This window comes from Cannabis sativa, chromosome 1 (genome assembly GCF_029168945.1).
Source record: "Cannabis sativa cultivar Pink pepper isolate KNU-18-1 chromosome 1, ASM2916894v1, whole genome shotgun sequence".
NCBI classification, from domain to species: Eukaryota; Viridiplantae; Streptophyta; class Magnoliopsida; order Rosales; family Cannabaceae; genus Cannabis; species Cannabis sativa.
Genome location: NC_083601.1, coordinates 66974249 through 66981367, shown reverse-complemented (window position 1 = coordinate 66981367; position 7119 = coordinate 66974249). Strand labels below are relative to the sequence as shown.

General features: G+C 29.3%; 1 long non-coding RNA gene across 1 annotated transcript; it reads left to right on the top strand.

The window, feature by feature from the left end:
• The first annotated feature begins 521 nt into the window (after nt 1-521).
• Nucleotides 522-1762, top strand: LOC133033672 (uncharacterized). Its single transcript, XR_009685795.1, has 2 exons — nt 522-1312; nt 1391-1762. It is a non-coding gene; the product is annotated as an uncharacterized LOC133033672 (long non-coding RNA).
• The last annotated feature ends 5357 nt before the right edge of the window (nt 1763-7119 follow it).

Genomic DNA, 7119 nt, shown 5'->3' with positions numbered 1-7119 from the left:
GTATTTATTTATTAAAAAAAAATTAATTTTACATTTAAGATTTATTAAATGTTATTAAAAAATAAAGCACTAACTAGTTGATTTATCAACTTATATTTTAATTTGATTATTTTAATATATGAGAAGCATATGTTTTTTTTTTACCGTTATTAGATAAGTTATCCGAAATCAAAAATAATCTTTTAGTTTATTTTATATTTAGTTAATAAAAATTATGTAATAAAAATTATGTAATAAAAATTATGTATTTTTGTTACCTATTCGGGTTGGCTAACTTTAAAATTATAGTTTCATTTTCAAGTTATATAATGTTGTTGATCAAAATACATTTACGTTACTTTTTTTTTTATTTTATAGCAACTTTTACGTTACTTTCAAATATAATTAATGAGCTACAATAAAATATAAAAAAAATTACCAAATAGTTTAGCATAAGAAATATAAATATAGTTTTGTCTCTTTTTCTTTTTTTTTCCGTAGTATAATCATTACATGATATTTAAGATATCACTTGGTGTTTAAAAAAAAAAGGATATCACTTGATTTTTTAGAGTAATTTGCGGCATAAATACCTAAGTTTTATGTCGGGTAGCAGAAATACCTAAGTCGTATTTTTGGCGGTAAAAATACCTTCCGTCACACTCTTGGAACTTCCGTAGGTACCTCTCCGTTTTCTTCTAAGTAAGTGTCCATGTGTCACCCTTCTATTAGTCCACATCATTTAAATTCTATCTCTTATTTAAAAATTCATTTAAGCTTTTGAAAATTAAAAAAAAAATACATAATAAAATTAATAAAATATCTCATAAAATTAAAAAATTATTTTTTCCCTTTTCTCTTCAATCTCATCCACGATCTTCTTCTCTCTCTTCTCTTCTTCTTCTTCTTCTTCTTCTTCTTCTCTTCTTCTTCATCATCAATCCCTAAAATTTATCATCCCTCCCGTTTTCTTTTTCTATTTCCATCAATCTCACTCTCAATCTCTCTATTGCAAACTATAATTTTTTTTTCTATCTATTAGTAAAATTAAAAACCCTAAATCATAACCCCACCATACCTGCACACATTAACTTGTTGGAAGCTTTTCGACAATCAGAGTTGAAAACTATACAAATGATGATTTAAAGAGATACACCATTAACGATTGAGGATTGGGCAGATTGAGTCTCCAAAAAACGACTTGATCGACCACCTTCCCAGACTTAGGCAACCACCACCGCAAGCTCAGGAAGGTACAATAAGGATGTGGCTTTTTGGTTTCAGACTTTTGGATCCGAGGTTGCTGCATCGGATGAGTTCTCTCGAAAAATAGGTAATTAATTTCTGGGTTTTTTTACTTTGATAAGTTCGATATTTACTTTTGGATCTGTTTGAATGGAAATCGTTTAAGGAATGGAAGAGAAGATCAAGTGAAAGAGATAGATCTGGTGGGAAAGTAATTTGGAGATGTGCAACTGTGAGAATCAATATATGTATATTTTGTTTTATGCTTTGATATTATAATGTGTTGTGTATAAGTTAGGGAAAATCATTTCAATATGTACAAATCTGAGTTTGTAGAACACGAATATGGAACAACCTATTAATTTTTTGGGTTTTTTTTCTTGGGTTTTTTTTTTTTAAACTTGAATCTGGTTTTGGAAATGTTGAGATGATGAACAGTGGTTTTGAATATGGTGAAGATGATGAGTACGATAACTGAGGGTGATGAGTACAATGATGTTTTTTTTAAATTTTTTTATGTAAAATGATATTTTTTTTTTTTTTAAAAAAAAGGTAAGAATAATAGAATATATATATTTTTTATGTTTTTAATATATTTTTTATTTTAAAATGATTTTTAAATAGGTTTAAATGAATTTTAAAATAAAAAATAAAATTAATGATGTGGACTAATAAAAGAGTGACACGTGGACACTTACTTGGAAGAAAACGGAGAGGTACCTACGGAAGTTCCATGAGTGTGACAGAAGGTATTTTTACCGCCAAAAATATGACTTAGGTATTTATCTGCTACCCGACATAAAACTTAGATATTTATGCCGCAAATTACTCGATTTTTTATAAGCTGTTTCCAAAAATTTATTAAAAATAACTCTATAAAATAAACTTATATAAAGTACATACCGTATAGTAACTTTTAGATATGAATTAACAAATAATTTTTACTAATTTATAAAATTAATTGACTTTTATATTTTGTTTAATTTATATTCGCTATTTCTTTTTACATTAACAAACTATAAAATAAACTATAAAGTTACTTTCGATTTCGAATATTTTATCTTAAAGTTAGTATATTAAATTTTGTTTATGTTAAAGTTTGATTACTTATTTTTTTTTAAAATAAAATGAAAGAAAAGAAACTAAAAAAATATTTTTTACTGTAATGAAGTACTTCAATTATTTAGAATACCATATAAACTTTTTTAAATATGAATAACATAATATAATTAGTAACCTATTAAAATTGATTTTGTTGATTTTAAAATTTGATTAATTGAAAAGGAAAAGAAAAAGTAACTAATATTATTTTTTATTTCAGTCATTTTATTAGTGATAATAAAAAATATATGTCTCGCACATTAAAATAATTATTTTTTAAAAATATATTATAATAGTATAATTTTTAAGCTCAGATAATTATTGATGAAACCAAAAAAGATTTATAAAGTTTGAAAAAAATAAAATAAAATTAAAATTATAAGAAAGTGAGAGAGAGAGAGAGAGAAATGTAAATGTCATTTTATTTTCATTGTGAAAGAAAAAACAAAAAGCATATAAATGAAAAAACAAGTGGTGTTAGCTTAGCAAAGAATTGAGTTATAAGAGATTTTGAAAGAAAAAACAAATAAACCAGAAGAAGGGTCAAGGGAGTCACTGACTCTCGGTGGTTAGGAAAAAAAAAAAGAAGAGGAGTCTCAGTATACGCATATTAGATTATTAATTGAAAATTTGTTATATTCTGAGCATTTAAATATTAGAGCGTATTTTTATAAATAATTTAAAAAATGTGCATGATTAGGTAATTTTCTCAAAATATAACCCGTCCAATCTTTATATTAGGCGAGTTGAAAATAATACCAACCCTCCCAATCAACCCGAACTAATCCGACCAACTCGAAGAAAATAGTTTTTTATATTTATTTATAAATTTTTATTTTATATATTTATATATCATATAATTTATATGACTATTTAAAAATATAAAGTTGAAACTAATATATTTTTTTAGGGATTATTTCACAAATACACAAAAACAACAAAAAAAATTACAAAAATACGATTTCACGAAATTTTAAACATTTTTACGATTTTTTTATTTTATTTACAAAAAATACGGTCTTTTTATGTTGTATTCTTGTTAATTTGTTATTGATTTTTTATTATCTGTATGTTATTTTTTGTTGTTGTTTTGATGTTATTTAGATGTTATTTTCATGTTACCTTTATGTAGTTTTCTTGTTGTTTTGGTATTATTTTTATGGAAAACCGTAAAAATGTAAAAAATATTCTGTAAACATAAAAATGTAATTTTTTTACAAAAAATGGTGCCTTATGTAATTATCTCCTTTTTTTTTTTTATTGTGGTTGAGTGTTTTTCTGTTACCTTTGGATACTTGCAGAGAGTTGGAGCGTCTCATGGCTAAGTTCTGGTGGCAAACAGACTATGTTCATAGAACGGGTGTTAGTTGGATGAGTTGGGATCGATTGAGTCGTCACAAACATGTTGGGGGATTGGGTTTTCGAAGTCTGCGGGACTTGAATATGGCCCTGTTGGGGAAACAATGCTGGAGGTTGTTGGTTAATGATACGTCCTTGGTGAGTAAAGTTTTTAAAGCTAAATACTATGCCAACAGAACTCTTCTTTCAGCTGAATTGGGTGACAATCCGAGCTTCGTATGGAGGAGTATTTTGAAGCAAAAGGTCTGATACTGGCTGGGGTACGTACGGGTGAACATACTTTAATTTTATGTGACCATTGGCTTCCACACAACACGAATGGCTATATTATTTCTTCACATCCTGCACTTGTTAATCAGACTGTAAGCAGTCTTTTCAAAATGAATTTACGAGAGTGGGATGAAGAGGTAATTACAGATCTCTTTGCTGATAGAGATCAAGAGCTGATTTTTTCTATACAATTGAGTTCTACTGCCATATCCGACTATTGGAGCTGGCGGTTTGAACGATTGGGGCACTACTCGGTTAAGAGTGCCTACAAGTTCTTACAAGAAGAAAAAGGAGCTTGGCCTGTTACTGGAGCTACTGGCGTTTGGAAGGATTTATGGAGTTTAAAAGTTCCCCCTAAAGTCAGCAACTTCTTATGGAGGGCGGTTTCAGGCTCATTACCAACTTGTGTCCAATTGGAAAAAAGACATGTTCCAGTTAACGCAACATGCCCCTTGTGTCTCACTACAACTGAAACTATTTTTCATGCGTTAGTTGGGTGTGTTCATGCTCGTGCCTCCTGGAACAGAACAAGTGTGGATGTCGGCTGTAATATGGATGACGATTTCAGCAATTGGCTGCTGGAGTTGCAATGCCGAGGAAGAGAAGGCGAGTTGGAGGAGGCGGCTATGGTCAGCTGGGCCATTTGGCGTGCCAGAAATGACTTTTGTAATACCCGATAAAAATATACATATATTTTAAATTTTATTTGTTATACAATTTGTATGAGAATAAGTATTTTATTTATTTCTACTAATAGTGAATAGAGATAATTGCTTAGAATAGTATTGATAGATTTCTAAACATAGTTGAAATTATAGTAAGTGTCAAGGTAAAATTATGGTGTTTTTACGAATTAGGATAATTACTCAATTAAAGCCCAATATGAAAGTCTATTAGAGTTTTATAGATTATTTAGTGGGTTTAATTTATTGTATGGATGCATTAAATAACATTATAATGGAATTAATGTCACAAAAATTCGTAGGTTTGGATAAATTCGCAGGATTAAAAAACTATTTTAGTAAAATGATCATATCTAGAGTTTTAGAGCTCCGATTGAGGTGATTCCAGTGGCGTTTGAAAGATAATTCAAAGATCTATAAATTTTGTAGATATAGTTATATCATAATTGGGAAGTTTTCTAGGTAAAAACTGAGCCTAAAGTTACGAGATAAAGGGCTTACTTTTAAAATTTAAAAATTAGATATTTGTTGATTTAATAATATTTTAGCATTTTATTATATATTATTATTTTTAGTTAACCTAAACCTATCAGAATACGATATCTCATAAGTTTTTTTATCAAACCCTAAACTATCATAGTTTTATTTTTCCTCTCCAAACCAATTAGTCAAAGCTTCATTCTTCTTCATGGTTGCTCCTCTCAAACCTTCCACACTTCTTCTTATTTTTCTACCTTCATTCTTAAAGTTTTGGATTTATAATCAAGGCTTGCGGGCTTGAGACATCAAATAGAAAGTTGTGAAGAGGTATGAAATATTTTCTTGCTCAATAATGCTAAATGTAATCTAAGGTTCGGACCTATTATATTTTTCGTTTTTAGAAAAAACAAGTTTCAGTAAAGTGATGATATCTCTCTTGATATTGACCTGTTTTTAGAGATTTTAATATCGTTGGAAAGCTTATTTGATGATCTAAAATTTTTATTAAGAAACTAATAACCAATTCGGTGTTCTTCTAAGTTGAAAATTATCTTCTTTCTGCTATTGTTGTAATTCGTTTTCTTTATATTTCTAGAAAAAAGTACTTTCACTTAAAATACAATAACTCTTTCAATTCTCTTCCATTGATCTATATGTGGTTTTAAAGCTTATTCAATTTCCCATAAGTTTTATGAAGAAATGTTTTGTTAATTCGAAGTCATACTATGTTAAAAAGTAGTTTTTTTTTTCAATATCACGTGATTCGTTTCTAGAATCTTCTTCTTGCAAAACTGTTTTGGTAAAATTGTAATAGCTCTTTGAATATAATTCCAATTTCAAAGATTTTGGTATCATTGGAAAGGAAGTTTAATTTCCTAAAACTTTGATGAAGATGTTATCTTCTAGTTCTGAACCATTCAATGTCAAAAGTTTGTATTTTTGCTAAGTTGTGTAATTCGTTACTCCATATTTCTTCTCAGAAATAGTTTCAGTAAAACAATCATAACTCCATCCGTTTTAATCCATTTTTAATGATCTTTATATCATTAGAAATATAATGAAATTTTCTATAATTTTTATGAAGACAACTTTCACTGGATTAGTATAGTTGTTGGTCAAAAATAGTGATCTTTCTGCTGTACTGTAAGAGTACGAATTTTAATATTAGGGCCTTGAACCATGTGTTGTTATAGGTAGTAGTGACGATATAACAAGTCTTAAGCAGCGGGATTTGAGGATCTTGTCCTCAACAAGAAAATTCATTGAGGTGCTTGGAGTAGCAAGAAGGTGTTCTTAACAATTGAGGTAAGAAGAGTGGACATCTGTGCACAGGGTGTATGTTGAAACATACAACTGTATTATGGGTTTGTATTTACATGTTTTATTCTGTGGTAGATTGTTGTTTTATGCTAATGTTATTAGTGCGTGATAGTGAAAAGGCTTTTGACTGTTTGTGTGAGAATAGCACTTATAGGATATGTTTTATGCTGTTGGTGTGAGCATAGCACTGCAGGATATATTTTTGGCTGCTTGTATGGGTTTACTTGCAGGTTATCCTATCATGGGTGAGTACAACTTGTGATAAGGGATTGCCCTATTGGATGTCGAGTGTGAGAACATCACAAGGCAGGGCAAGTTACACTTCATATCTGATCAACATGAGTGGGAGTAGATTATCGTATGTGAGGACAATGTGCGATAAGATACTATGTGTTATGTGTGTGAGTATAGCATGCATTAAGATTACACTGTGATATGATGTTGTATTGTATGTGAGAATAATATGTGATATGACATGTTGTTATATGTATGCAAGTATGGTATGAATTGATTTGATGTTGTGATATTGTTATACTTATGACTATGTTATCTAGTTGGGGGGGTTACATCCTACATAGCTCTTCTTACTGGGCGTTAGCTCACGGGTACTCTGTGTGCAGGTAAAGGCAAAACTATATAGTGAGGGTGGCGAGCTCGAGGCATGGATTACATGTTAGGGGAT